Source organism: Bos taurus, chromosome 18 (genome assembly GCF_002263795.3).
Source record: "Bos taurus isolate L1 Dominette 01449 registration number 42190680 breed Hereford chromosome 18, ARS-UCD2.0, whole genome shotgun sequence".
NCBI lineage: Eukaryota > Metazoa > Chordata > Mammalia > Artiodactyla > Bovidae > Bos > Bos taurus.
Genome location: NC_037345.1, coordinates 53,470,505 through 53,485,919, shown reverse-complemented (window position 1 = coordinate 53,485,919; position 15,415 = coordinate 53,470,505).

Below are 15,415 nucleotides of genomic sequence, written 5' to 3'. Positions count from 1 at the left end.
TCGCTTTGTCTCTCAATGAATTTTTGCAATGAGACATCAGAGCCTGAGTTTCATTAGTTTTGGCCGGGCTTGAGTCCCGGGAGAGAGCTGAAGGACCGGAGGAAAAAGCAGTGGGAAAAACATGCCAAGGAATCCCCTTCATAGCCCGCCAGAAAATTTGCTAAATATCTGACCGGTGCTCACAGCTTCATTGGTCTGATCTTTGGCACAGAGAAGAGAAAGGACAGAAGAACCCCCACCGGCTTGTGTAACAAATACTGGGGCTCAGCAGATAGCGCCTTTGGGACACGCTGAGGAGTAGCCTCTCCAGAGTCCCTCAGTTGTGCCCCTGACACCCGCCTGTTCGTGGGAGGTTGTTAAGGTCCCTCCAGCCTTGGGAGCGAGGACCTTTTACCTTAACCGGAGGTCTTCTGGAATCTGAGACTGGGCCCTGTGAGCTTTCTGCTGAGTTCGTTTCTCGCTGTCCCGGTTTCCAGCATGATGGGCCTTCCCCTGCGCTGGGTTTCTTCGCCTTCCGCTTCTAGCGCTGGAGCTTCGCTGAGTTGGGCTCCTGTTGTGCTTGGCCTCTTCCACATAGAGGTTGTTTCAGCCAGGTTAAATCCGAGTCACGGCACCATAGATGTCACGCGAGTGTATGTTCCTCGGTTCTTTGTCTCCTCACAACAAAGATTTGGAGCAACGGACATTAGAGCCCTGGGCGCATCACAGCTCTCGGGTCTTGGACAAACTGTGTTACAGCTCTTAGGCAATTCAGTGTTACAGCTCCATTTTATTTAGAATATAGCAAGAGGGAGAGAGAGAGAGATAAAGAAAAGAGCGTAGGCACATGGGAGAGAGTCCGAGAGAAAGCCCTTTGGCCCTCCTTTTATATGTTTTTTCCTCCACCTGGGCCTGCCCTATGCAAATTGGGCTTAGCCAGGAGTTTGTTCTGTTTGTTCTGCCTGAAGTCTTCACTCTGGTCCTCGGACCTTCCTTGTCTTTTAGCCACCGCCATTTTGGACTCCTTTTCCCTATTCTACCTATCTAACAATAATGTAATGTTTTTTATTAATTTACTGCCTGACACACCTCTCTGGTTATGTTTCCTACTTTTTTGGCTGCATGTCCCTATTTCATAATATCCTTACCTCATAATATCCTCATTTACAGAGAGAGAAAAGTAAATTATCTTTCCTCTAGCATACTTGATGGAACTTTTTTTTAGTCATTGTCATTTAGAAAAAGTTCACAAGACAGTATTGGTGATGTCATCTAAGTATTTTGGAAACATGGGGAAAGTTTCATGAATTTTGTGGTTCAGAGGGTAAAGTGTCTGCCTGTAATGTGGGAAACCCAGGTTCGGTGCCTGGGTCGGGAAGATCCTCTGGAGAAGGAAATGGCAACCCACTCTGGTACTCTTGCTTGGAAAATCCCATGGATGGAGAAGCCTGGTAGGCTACAGTCCACGGGGTTGCAAAGAGTTGGACACGACTGAGCCAACTTCACTTTCAACTCATCTTAGCTACACATTTGGGAAAATACTTCTACATTCTAACTTCTGGCTCAGTCCTTTTAATTCCTGATTCACTTTCATTATTCAGGTGCTTCTGGAGTAGATCTCTTGAGGACCATTAATACAACAACAAACTGGCCTTGTACCTAGTGAGTTAGCACCTTGGACAATAGGATCATTCTGGAAGCCATTCGAGACACCAGGACAATTGGTTAGGTAATTCAGTTCAGTTCAGTTCAGTCGCTCAGTCCTGTCCGACTCTTTGCGACCCCGTGAATTGCAGCACGCCAGGCCTCCCTGTCCATCACCAACTCCCGGAGTTCACCCAAACCCACACCCATCGAGTTGGTGATGCCATCCAGCCATCTCATCCTCTGTCGTCCCCTTTTCCTCCTGCCCCCAACCCCTCCCAGCATCAGAGTCTTTTCTAATGAGTCAACTCTTCACATGAGGTGGCCAAAGTACTGGAGTTTCAGCTTTAGCACCATTCCTTCCAAAGAACACCCAGGACTGATCTCCTTTAGAATGGACCAGTTGGATCTCCTTGCAGTCCATGGGTAATTCAAGTATAGATCAAAATGTCTATGAACTATGGGTTTCCCAGGTGGCGCTAGTGGTTAAAGAGCCTGTCTGTTAATGCAGGAGACATAAGAGATACAGGTTCAATCCCTGGGTCAGGGATTCTTGCCTGGAGAATTCCATGGACGGAGGAGCCTGGCGGGCTACACAGTCCATAAGGTCACAAAGAGTCAGATATGACTGAAGCAACTTAGCATGCATGCACATCTATGAACCATATCAAAATATCCCACAGAACCCAACCTAAAAGTACCTTCAACTCACCTTCCCCTCACCTAGATCTTATCAGTAACCAAGGTGACTCCAACACCATGCATGGTAGAGAGAAATGCCACACAGGGACACAGAACAAGGAGAAGTCAATCATCTTAACCAATTGCATTAAAAAAATTTTTTTTAAATTTATTTTGGCTGCCCCAGGTGTTAGTTGTAGCATGCAGGATCTTTAGTTGTGGCACAAGTAATATTCATTGCAACATTCGGGATCTAGTTCCCTGACCAGGGATCAAACCCGGGCTCCCTGCATCAAGAGCATGAAATCTTAACCACTGGACCACCAGCTGTTGTTTAGTCTTTGAGTCATGTCTGACTCTTTGCAACTCCATGGACTGTAGTCCTCTGTCCAGGTTCCTCTGCCCACGGGATTTCCCAGGAAAGAATACTGGAGTGGGTTGCCATTTCCTTCAACAGAGGATCTTCCCTACTCAGGGATCAAACCCATGTTTCCTGCATCGGCAGGCAGGTTCTTTACCACTGAGCCACCAGGGAAGCCCCTGAACTATCAGGAAAGTCTCTTAACCAACTGCACTTTAAATATCTTGCTGCTGCTGCTAAGTCGCTTCAGTCGTGTCCGACTCTGTGCGACCTCATAGACGGCAGCCCACCAGGCTCCCCCGTCCCTGGGATTCTCCAGGCAAGAACACTGGAGTGGATTGCCATTTCCTTCTCCAGTGCATGAAAGTGAAAAGTCAAAGTGAAGTCGCTCAGTCATGTCCGACCCTTAGCGACCCCATGGACTGCAGTCTACCAGGCTCCTCCGCCCATGGGATTTTCCAGGCAAGAGTACTGGAGTGGGTTGCCATTGCCTTCTCCATTAAATATCTTACTTTTGCAAAATTTTCAAAAACATCAGACCGCAGGGACACCTTACTGGAGCCATGGAAAGGCCTATGTAAACCAGGGGCCCTGAAGCTTATGTGAGCTTTATGATAAATCCACTCTTAATACCAGTCTTCATGCATCTATTGAATTGAATATTCACTGTGTGCCAGAGGCTTGTGCCAGAAATCCTGCCCTGAAGCATCATAGCTAGTCTTGACACAGCCACCAACTGCTTGTGAGGGCCCCTTCCCTTGCTGGGTGTGAGTTTTTCCACCTGTAGACTGAGTATTGCTAAAAAATAACATTTTGGGTTATTATGCCCAGACATAAAGTTCACTAGACAGTCCAGTTAAGAACTTGGGAGTGTTGCAGTCAGAAAGACCTGGATTAGAATCCCAAAGTATATGAAAAAAAGAGAAAAATCTCAAGACTTCATCTTACCATCTTGGGACTACCAAAATAAGCCATGCATCTTTCCTGAGCTTCACTGGCTTCATCTATAATGGAGTTCAATGCATTCACTCATTCATTCATTCATCACCCATTTACTAAGAACCTGCTGTGTTTGGGGCACTTTTCTATAATCCAGGCACTATGTGCTGAGCATAGGAACCTCAGTGAACAGACAGAAAAAGCCTATGCCCTAGTGAAAAGAAAACATATAAATAAAATATAATAAATATTTATTTATATAAATATATTTATAAAATATAAATAGGGACTTCCCCAGTGGTCCAGTGGTTAAGACTTCACCTTCCAATGCAGGGGGTGTGGGTTTGATCCCTAGTCAGGGAACTAAGATCTCACATGCCACAGGTGGCCAAAAGTTAAAATAAATAATAAATAATATTTTAAAAAACTTGCAAGGAAAAAGAGAAAGAGGTGTCTGTCTCTTAAAAAAATATGAATAAATAAATGTTAGGTGGTGAAAAGTGCTATGGAGAAAAACAAAAAGCAGAGTAAAGTGGACAGGATGGGCAGAGATGTTATCTCTGAGAAGCTGGCTGAGATCAGAGACCCAAAGTAAGTGTAGGAGCCATCCCTGTGGCCCAGAGGTAGAGCATTGCAGGAAAAAGAACAGTGAGTCCAAAGGCCCTGAGGTTGAGAGCTTGCCTGATGCATTTAAAGAACAGTGAGGAGGTCAATACTGAGTGAGTGGGAATGTAGTAGATAATGTCTGGGAGAGAGCCAGACGTCAAGTGGTGTAGGGTCTTAAAAGTCATTGTGAGGTCTTTGGGTTTGGCTCTGAGTGAGGAGGGATCTGTCGAAGGGAGAGGGCAGCAGGGTCATAATTTTACTCACATCTTGAGTGGTCTCACTGTGTTGAGAATAGGCTGTTAAGGGACTCACCTAATGGTCCAGTGACTAAGACTGGTCCTGCTCCCAACGCAGGGGACCCGGGTTCAATCCCTGGTCAGGGGAACTAGATCCCACATGCCACAGCTAAGAGTTCTCATGCTGGAACTAAGAGTTCTCATGCCACAACCAAAAAAAAAAAAAAATCCTGCGTTCCACAACGAAGACTCAGCACAGCCAAATAAATAAGTAAATATTTTTTAAAAAGAGAGAGAGAGAATAGTCTGTTAAAATAATTCCAATGAGATAAAGTGGTACAAGTGGAAAACATGTTGGTGGTTCTACATAAAGTTAAACATAGAATTCTCAGGCAACCCAATGATTCCACTTCTAGGTATATATACCCAAGAGAATTGAAAACTTGTGTTCAGATACTTTACAAGAATCTTTATAGCAGTATCATTCATGATAGCCAAAAGGTGGCAACAATCCAAATGTGTATCAATAGATGAAAAGATAAATAAAATGAGGTCTGTCCATACGGTGGAATATGATTCAGCAGTGTAAAGGAATGGGGTACGGATCTGTGCTGCAATCATGGATGAACCCTGAAAACATTGTGCTGAGTAAAAGAAGTCAGACACAAAGGGTCCCATATTGCATGATTCCATTCACAGGAAACATCCAGAACAGGCATATCCATAGAGACAGAAAGCAGACTAGTGGAGGCAGGGACTGGAGCTGGGGCGTGGGGGTGGGAATGGGGAGTCACTTTCATGGGTGTGAGGTCTCTTTGGGGGATGATGAAAATGCTTTGGAACTAAATAGAGATGATGCTTTCACCACACTGTGAATGTATGAAAAGCCTCTTGTCTGTGCCTTTTTAAGTGGTTAATTTAATGGTATGTGGCTTTCATCTCAATAAAACAATTTTTAACAATTTTTAAGCAAAAGATTACAAAAAAATCATTCACATGAGAGGTGGCTTTTCCGAGGGTGGTAGCAGTGGAGGTGGAAAGATGTGGTTAGAATCTGCATCTATTCTAAAGGTAGAGCTGACAGAATTTGCTGATGGATTGGGTGTTGGGAGAGAGATAAAGAGGAGTCAGAAATGATTGCAAGGTTTTTGAGCAGAGAAGCTGCCAAGATGAAGTTCCCATTTATTGAGTTTAGATGAATAACAGGTGGGGGAGACAGGGGGGCGAACGGGGATCGGGAGTTTGGCTTTAGATGTGTTGAGGTACCTAATAGATTTCCAAGTTAAAGTGTTGAGAGGGTAGCTGAACTGATGAGTCTGAATTCAAGGATGAGGTCTAACCTAAATAGATAGATAGATAAAATAAAATAGATAAGCAGGATAGATACAGATAGATAGTTGATAAGATGATCAATAGATAGTATAGGTGGATAGTTGATAGATGAATGATCAATAGCTAGATAAATAGGATAAATATGAGATAGAAATATAGATAGATGAAAGAGCAACAGTTGATAAATAGATAATCAATAGATAGATGGATGGATGAATGAATTTGGGAAGCCATCCCCAAAGGAGTAAGTGGAAAGAAAAAAAAAGAACAGAACCAAGGACTGAGCCCCCAAGACCCTCCAATGTTTAAAGACCCCAAAGATGAGGAAGAAACAACAGAGACGTCTGAAAAGGAGCAGCCGCTGAGCTAGGAGAGAATTCATGAGAGTGGGGTGTCTTAGAAGTCAAGGGAAGAAAATCAACCTAGGAAGAGGGTGTGACTGTCCACAAGAAGGCTCAAGTAATATGCAGGCATGTCACTTAACTATTGGGTTGAATCACAGAGAGAGGTTCCTGGTAACCTCAAGAGTTGATCTGGCCAACTGGTGGAGCCAGACCCTAACTGGAATGATTCAAGGATTGGAGAAAAGGAATTGGAGACATTGGTACAGATGACTTTTTTGGAGGGTTTTTTTGTTGTAAAAGGCAGCAGAACACTGGAGCTATAGCTGAATGGGGTTTAAAAAGCTTGTCTGTGTTAGAGAGTGTTTTTATGCCAATGAGATGATCTGGAAGAGAAGGGAGAATTGATGATGCAGGAGAGGAAAGAATTGCTTGATTTACAGCCCTGAGTAGCAAGAGGTGGAGAAAGCAATGGCAACCCACTCCATTACTCTTGCCTGGGAAATCCCATGGACGGAGGAGCCTGGTAGGCTACAGTCCATGGAGTCGCTAAGAGTCTGGACACAAATGAGCAACTTCACTTTGACTTTTCACTTTCATGCACTGGAGAAGGAAATGGCAACCCACTCCAGTGTTCTTGCCTGGAGAATCCCAGGGACGGGGGAGCCTGGTGGGCTGCTGTCTGTGGGGTCGCACAGAGTTGGACACATCTGACGTGACTTAGCAGCAGCAGCAGTAGCAAGAGGGGATGGGAAGTGTTCTTGGCAAGGAGGGTTTCCCAGCTTTAGCAAGAGGGAAGGGAGAGAACAGGGTCCCTGGTGCTGGTAGCTGTGACACCAGCTTCCTAGCTGGTAGTTGCTAGGAATATGCAGAAATTCTTTTCTGATGGATTTAAAACAAGAACGGGGTCAAGGGTGAGAGTGATGCCAGGGAAGAGATGTTGAGGTTGAAGGAAGGAGGAGAATATATGAAATATGCTTCCAGGATTGTGGGAGAGTGAATGGATATAAGCAGGGCTTCCCGGAGGAAATTACGGTAAATCCAGATTCAATGAAGTGTGTGTTTTTGTCCAGGCATGTTCAGCAGGTGCAAATACACGGCAGATGAGAACCAGAGTTAGGTGAGAATTGCCTGCCGATCTCATTCACATAAAAGCTGGGGACAGGAGCTGGTACCTGGTGAGTGCTGGGAAGGAAGGCGTCTGTGATCGTTGTAAGTGCTTTGATTTTGGAAAACTGAGGGGCTGTGAAAAGAACAGGGATCAGGATTTTGTCAAACTTTATCCCTTTACAATTGGGGAACAGAGGTCCCTGTGAGTCTCTTTCAAGTTTCACACACTCTAACATGATTTTTTTATGTGAGATGCTATTATTACTATACTTGTAAAATGTCCCAAAAGCTGAATCCATTATCCAATTTGCCAAGGCAATTAGCAAACATCCCTCAACCCCCTCTGGATTGTCCTGTGTGATGATTACAGCTGTGATAATTCAGAGCCTTCATTAAGCCCTAGGTGTCTTTCCTGCATCAACTCATTCAGAGGCAATGAGGTGGTGAATGAGTGTGTCTGCCTGGGTTTGAATTCAGCTCTACTCCTTTGAGTCAATTTCTCTGTGTGTCAGTTTTCTCATCTGTAAAATGAGAGTGATACCAGGAGTATGTGTCTTGTAGTGTTTTTGTGAGGAATGCATGAGTTACTACAGGTAAAATCCTGAGCACAGTGCTATGTAGTTGCTGCTGCTGCTGCTGCTAAATCGCTTCAGTCGTGTCCGACTCTGTGCGACCCCATAGACAGCAGCCCACCAGGCTCCCCTGTCCCTGGGATTCTCCAGGCAAGAACACTGGAATGGGTTGCCATTTCCTTCTCCAATGCATGAAAGTAAAAAGTGAAAGTGAAGTCGTGTCCGACTCTTGGCGACCCCATGGACTGCAGCCCACCAGGCTCCTCTGCCCATGGGATTTTCCAGGCAAGAGTACTGGAGTGGGCTGCCATTGCCTTCTCCTGCTATGTAGTTAACACATAATAAAGAGTGGCTGTTATCATCACCCTGAATCCTCTTAATGATACTAAAAAGGAGGTACTATTCTTCTTCTTTGGGGCCATGGCGTGTGGTATGTGGGATTCCAGTTCCCTCACCAGGGATCAAACCTGCACATCCTGCATTGGAAGCTTGGAGTCTTGGCCCGTGGACCACCAGGGAAGTCGCAGGAGGTACTATTATGCTGCCTTGTGGTTGTGACAGTGGCTGAAACCTTAAAGTGTTAATACTCAGAGACACACACATGCACACGCACAGAGGTGAGTTTGTAGTTATTCTAGGTAGAGATGAAAACTAAAGCAACCCAGAGAGGCTTAACTGATCTACATAAGAAAGTACATAAAGCCATACTTTCAAATCCATTAGATTGAAAATAAGACAGTCTAAGAACACCAAGCTCTGGAGAAGTATGTGGAAGAATAGGTCATTGGGCACTGAAGTATTAATAGGTGTATCCTTTCTAGAGAATAATCTGGCAATACTTTGAGAAATTGAATCTGAGAATGCCAGACAATCTGATTTCCCTAACGTCCAAATGAGGTGGGTATGAGTATGAGCCTTGAGTGGACTTTAGGTAGCAAAGAGTTGGAAGGAATTTCATGTCCCATCATTAAGTCTCAAGAGTGTTAGTCACTCAGTCGAGTCTGACTCTTTCCGACCCCTTGGACTATAGCCTGCCAAGCTCCTCTGTCCGTGGGATTTCCCAGGCAAGAATACTGGAGCAGGTTGCCATTTCCTTCTCCAGGGGATCTTCCCAACTCAGGGATCAAAGCTGGGTCTCCCACATTGCAGGCAGATTCTCCACTATCTGAGCCACCAAGGAAATCTCAAGCAGTGGAGTGTAAATCATTTATAATTCAATAAAATAATTTTTTAAAGTAGAATATAAAATATATCCTGGGACAGCCCATAAAAAGAGGTAGAAGTTGACATTGATGCCATTCCTAGTAATGCTTTAAGATGTCAGCTTGCAACAATCTAGTGAGAAAGGTACCATGATTTGTGCATAGTCACTCAGTCATGTCTGACTCTTTGCAACACCATGGACTATAGCCTGCCAGGCTCCTCTGTCCATGGGGATTCTCCAGGCAAGAATACCGGAGTGGATTGCCATGCCCTCCTCCAGGGGATTTTCCCAACCCAGGGATCAAACCCAGGTCTCCCATATTGCAGATGGATTCTTTCCTGTCTGAGCCACCAAGGAAGCCTACCACGATTTAACAACCCTCATTTTACAAGCACAGAGAGGTTCATAACTTGCCCCAGGTCATTCAGCTAGTGGGCTCCTGGGCTGGGACTTGAACATGGACAGCCCCTTCAGAGTCTGTAAGACTCATTCCTGGGACTTCTCTGGTGGTGCAGTGGTTAAGATTCCACGCTTCCAGTGCAGGGGATGTGGGTTCCATCCCTGGTGAGGGACCTGAGATCCCACATGCTGCACAGCCAAAAAAAATTTTTTTTAATAATAATAATAAAAAAAAGACTCACTCCACAGGAGCTGGAAATAAGCACAGCCACATTAGAGCGCTCAGAAAAGAAAGATAATGAGGTTCGTCACTAAGTGATATTTTGCAAATTTAAAACACAGACAACAAAACTGACCTTAAGGATACACAGGGATCTTTGTAAAAGAGTAGAAGAAAGATTGGAGGCCAAAAATTAAGCACACTAGAGTGGGTGCTTACAGGAGGAGGAAGACCAAGGAAGGGAAATGACTAAAATTAAATCCCACCAAAGATGATTGTGCAGAAATCAGCTTCAGTCTTTGCACTTGTGGTTTTAAGCCTGAGAATCGTAGATGTTCCCAGGGAGGGGAGAGATGATGGAGGGGGTGGGCGTGTACCTAGAAAATTTGACTGAGAAGAGAAGGACTCGAGAGGGAGAGAAGTAGTAGAGTAGAGTGAAGCGGTAGTTGGGGGGGTGCGGGTGACTTCAGCAGCCAGGCTGCCAGGGTTCAATTCCTAGCTCTGCAGCAAGTGACTTCATTTCTCGGTTTCCCTATCCACAGCATGTGAGAGATGGCACAAAAGCTTCACCTCCCTCCACCAAGCTTAAGGCAAGAATTCTATATTACTCCTCAGTGTTCTTACAGAGACCCCAGTTTTATTTCTCTTGCATACAACACAGTGTGTGATCTGATTTGCCTTTAATTTTGGGTGCTTAGCACATGGCATCTTAGTTCCCAGACCAGGGATCCAACCTGCATGCACCTCCTAAAGTGGAAACCACCGGACCCCCAGGGAAGTCCCTGACTTGCCTTTTTAAAGGTTGGCTCCAGCTGCTGTCAAAAGGAGAGGCGAGGATGGGCAGAAGTGAGGAGCTCAGGACAGGGGCTCCCGTTGAGAACCCAGACGGGGGGGTGTGGACCTTGGTCGTGTTGATAGAGGCAGCGAGACGGAGGTCAGATTTGAAATCTAAAGGTGCCACAGCCAAGGTTTGCTGACAGATTGGATGTGGGTGTGAGGGAAAGAGGGGACGCCAAGGGCGAATGCAAGGTTTTGGCCCGAGAGACTGGGAGAGTTTGGAATTTATCCCACAGGCAGTCGGAAGTCCCAGGAAGATGTTGAGGCTGGGGCAGAGGGGGAGGGAGAGATGTGGTCAGAAGGCGTGATCACCAGAGAGGCACCCAGGATGGGGAACACAGGTGGGGATGGACTCTAGCCCTGGCTCAGCCTCCAGCTAACCGTGGGCTCCCAGCAAGATAAAGCTGTTCTCTGGATCTTCACTTCCTCATCCTACACACACACACACACACACACACACACACACAGCTATGAGGAATAAAAGACCTTCAAGTCTCTCTCAGCACAAGAATTTTTGCTCTAAGGTTCTCTGACTCAGGTAAACACAAATCCCACAAGATCAGACTTCCTCTCTTCATCCCACCTCCCAAAGCCCATCCTTGCTCCACTGGACAGGACACAGATCCTCCCTGGTCCGGGAACCTTGCAGATAATGTCGGTGACAATGGCAGGCCACGTTTGTGGTGCTGTGCTAACGGCTGTCCACACTCTATCACACAGAGACCAGACAGGAGCCCTGAGAGGTAGGTGCTTTATTATCACTCCCATCCGAAAACCAGGAAACAGAGGTTCTGGAGAGATGTAATGATCAGTCGAAAGTCACACGGGTGAACAGGGACTCCAGCGTTATCTCCCCAGCTGCGCTATCTACCGCCCCGGTCCAGCCATCAGCACCTCTCACCTGGATGGTCACCATCGTCTCCTCCCTGGGCTCCTTACTTCTTCCCCAGCCCCCCACATAGTGTCCTTCATGTACAGCCAGAAAGAGCTTGTGATAAAACCTAACTCAGGGACCTCCCTGGGTGTTCAGTGGCTAAGACTTGTGCTTCCCAATGCAAGGGGCCCAGGTTTGATCCCTAGTCAGGGAAGTAGATCCCACAAGCTGCAATTGAGTTCACATGCTGCAACTAAGACCCAGCACAGCCAAATAAATAAATTTTTAGAAAAAGAAAGTCATTGCTAGTATTAAATTAAAAAAAAAAACAAAACTGTAGGTTGACTCAAATCCTTCCTCCAAATCCTCCCACTGTGCCCATCTAACTCGAAGTCAAAGCCAAGTCTTTACAATGGTCCTCAAAGCAGACACAGTGTTCCCTTTCTAACTCCTCTCGGCCTTGACCCCTCCTGCTCTCCCCTCCCCAACTCTTCTCTAGCTTCCCTGGGAGCCTCCTTTTTCCTCCAACAAGCCAGGTGCACTCCAGCCTCAGGGCCTTTGCACCCTGTCTTCCTCCAGAGACCCACATGGCTCGCTGTCTCACCTTCTTCCTCTTCTGCTCCAAGGTCACCTCCTTGGCGAGGTCTTCCTTGTCACTCACTCAATTTAAAATTGTAGAGAATTCCCTGGCAGTCTCAGGGTTAGGGCTCTGCCCTTTCACTGACAAGGGCCCGGGTTCAATTCCTGGTCAGAGAACTAAGATCCCATAAGCTGCTTGGCTCATTCAAAAGAAAAAAAACAAAACAAAACTTCAGCCTCCCTCCCATTCCCTGCACCCCAATCCCTCATCTCTCCTTGGTGTTATTTTTCTCCGTGGCACTTACCATCATCCAACAGACTGTATGTTACTTCTTTTGCTTTTTATCCTCTACCTCCCTGAAACATGAGCTTGTGAGGTCAGGAATTGGTGTCTGTTTTGTTCACTGCCCCACCTCCAGTGCCTAGAACAATGTCCAACATGTAGTAAGTGCTCAAAAATTTCTTTGTTGGATGGACTGAGTGAAGATTTGCCTTTCGGTTTGATGCTCATAACCACAATACACTGTGTTCAATCCACCACATTAACTATTCTATGTACCCTGACAGTGCTCCCGGTGTGGCCGAGAGTCCAAGATCAAAACAGGTAAAATCACTTGGCATGTGTCCCTGCAAAGAGATCACACCCCTCCACCTCCCCTGCCCCTACTGGCATTCAGGCAAAAAGCCCCTCCTGTCTAGGGTCTGTTGGGCTCAAACAGACCCCAGGCTGGCCCCTTCCCCTCCACTAGCCTTTTAATTCCCATGTTACTCCGCTGCTTAAAATCCTCCAATGACTCCAGGATTTCCACCTTGAAACCTCCCCACCAGGGTCTTTCATACTGTGAGCAGACCGTAGAATCAACCAGCATTTTTCAATAGTCTAAAATGGATCAGAGTCTGGGCACCATAGTATAGACATAGTATGGATGAAGGTACAGGAGAAGTATGATTTCAAGAAACTTTTGTCTCAGTGTTTCATGCATTGGAATCACGATGGAAATGTGTTTCTTACTGTGGGTCAAAATATTTTGCCAAACCCTGCACTACACAGACTGCCTCTCGTAAATCCCATGCACAGACTGGATGGATAATGTTAATATCAGCTTAGATTTCTCTCTTTGCTGGGACCCACGCCAAGTGATTTTACCTGCTTTCGTCTTGGACTCTGAGCCACACTGGGAGCACTGTTAAGACTCGCAGTTGACCGATGGCGAGACTGAGGCTCATACTGGAGAACGCTCAAGTCTGAGGTCCCCAGGCTGGGAAGAAGGAGAGCAGGGCTCAGGTCCCAGCCAACCTCCCTCTTGAGCCTGCCCACTTGCCCTCTTACCCTGCCCCTCCCAGTCTCTTCCCCACCAAACCGAAGAACAACTTATCTCCAGAGCCCATCAAATTCTTCAACACCCCATCCAGCCGTACTGTTTGAACCCCCATTTTTCAGGTTAGAAAACTGAGGCTAGAAAGCATTTCCAAGAATCCACTCTTTTTGAGTCAAGAGAGATAAATGGCTAAGGAAGCATCTTTGACTGCCTGGCTTCAAATAACCTGCTTCAAAACTTTGTAGCTGTGTGATCCCAGGCAAGCTCGCTGAGCCTCAATTTCCTTTTTTGCAAAATAGGAATGATAATAATACCTACCCATGAAGCCATGCTTAAGACTTAAATACATTGGGATTTGTGCAAAGTTCTTAGATCAGTGGCCACACTCCTTGATTGGGAATTTCCCAATTGCCCTGTGAAATTTGACTGCTATTTGCCCCCCAACTTTGTCACAGAGAAGAGGAGGTTCTTGCCTGAGTTAGCACAGCTAGGAAGTGGGAGAGTCAGAATGTGGATGCAAATTTGCCTGAGCTTCTAACCACTAAGTCAGAATAGTCCTTCAGGATGTGAGCATCAGCAGCAAGAACATTTTCCAAATTAAGAAAAACTGACTCAGAGAGGGTAAGGACATGCCCAAGCCACACAGCAGGTAAATGGCAGAGCTAGGTTTCAAAGCTAGGCTTGTGTGTGTCCAGCCCAGGTTGACCTTTGTCCCATGAGCCCTTCCATAAAGTTCTGATGGGGCAGGAGGACAAAGCTAGTTGAGACCTGCCCTCACCTGCAGCTCTGTCCAGGGGTCTTATAGCCCTCCTTCTACAGCCTAGGGTGAGTGCTTCCCTAAAGGGTCTAAGGTGAGGTTACTGGGGTGGCACAGATGATGGCAGAGGGTGCAACAACCCCCTCCACCAGCCTCTGACTGGGGCCCTGCAATCCCCCAGGATTTGGTGCTTGGAAAGCTGACGTTAGGTTGCTATGGCGATGGGTTTGGGGCGGTTGCCATAGCAGCAGAACTAGCCTGGGTTTAAAAATATCTAGGAGGAGGTTTGTGTTTGTGTGTGAGTGTGAGTGCGTGACCGACCGTGCTGTTGTATGTGTCCAAACGGGAGAGCTTGTGGGGGGGTGCGGTGTGGAGCTGGGACTGCAGGCATGACTTGAGGGTGGGGGCTGAGCTGCACACAGAACTCGTGTGTGTTACAAGTGTCGCTGAGTAGCCTGTGAAGTCCCGTGCATTTTGTGCTTTAGTCTACATGGGCTACGTATCTAAATGTGTGTGATTCCCCAATTAGTGTAGAAGACATAAGTGAGCCTGTCAGTCTGTACATCACATGTCCCTAGCATGTATGCCTTATGTAACATAGGCTGTGTATGTCTTGTGGTTTTGATCATATACTTGTAACTTCTCAGTGTGTGTGTGGCCAAGTGTGGAGTTGTTTTGGCTCTGAACAGGGGCACCAGGGACACACTCAGATATCAGATATGTATCTTTTTGTGCATGAGAGCCTGTGGTGTGGCTTTGGGTCCACATGAGTGAATGCACATTATGTATTATGGGCATCTGTGTGTCCGTGTGTTAGTGTATGCCTATTTCCTGTGAGTCTTCATATATCAGAGTGTGCCTGTGTCAAACTATTGAGTGTGCACCTGTGTATCTGCAGAGGGGCCCCGTGTGACTCTGTGTTGGGGGGACCTTCACATCTGACTCCATGGATGTTTGGGTATATATACCTGTGTGATGTGAGTATATGTGGCCTGAGTGGTCGAAAGTGTGGATCTCTGCCTGACCCCAGTATCTCCCTACATCCCCCTGCCTCTTCCCTGTCTCCATGGCAACCAGCTCCTCAGCTCCCTCCAAGAAGATGGAAGGGGAGGATCCAGACTGCAGTGGACCACGACCCCCTCCCATCCCCCTTGGCTCTGGGGACAATGCAGGGGGAGGGGACAGATGGGCAGCCACCCCATCCACCCCAGGCCATCTGCTACCTTCCCCATCTCATCCTGGGGACCTGAGAGCGTGGAAGAGGAGGACAGGAGTGGGACGGAGCAGAAGGAGGAGGCCCCCAGCTGCCACAGTTACCCCCATTCAAGCCCCCTCTGAGCCAAATCTTACCTCTGGCTGACCTAGGAAGAAAAAAAAAATCCTTGGAGACCAGAAATTCAGGAAGAAGAAAATCTTCATGTATCA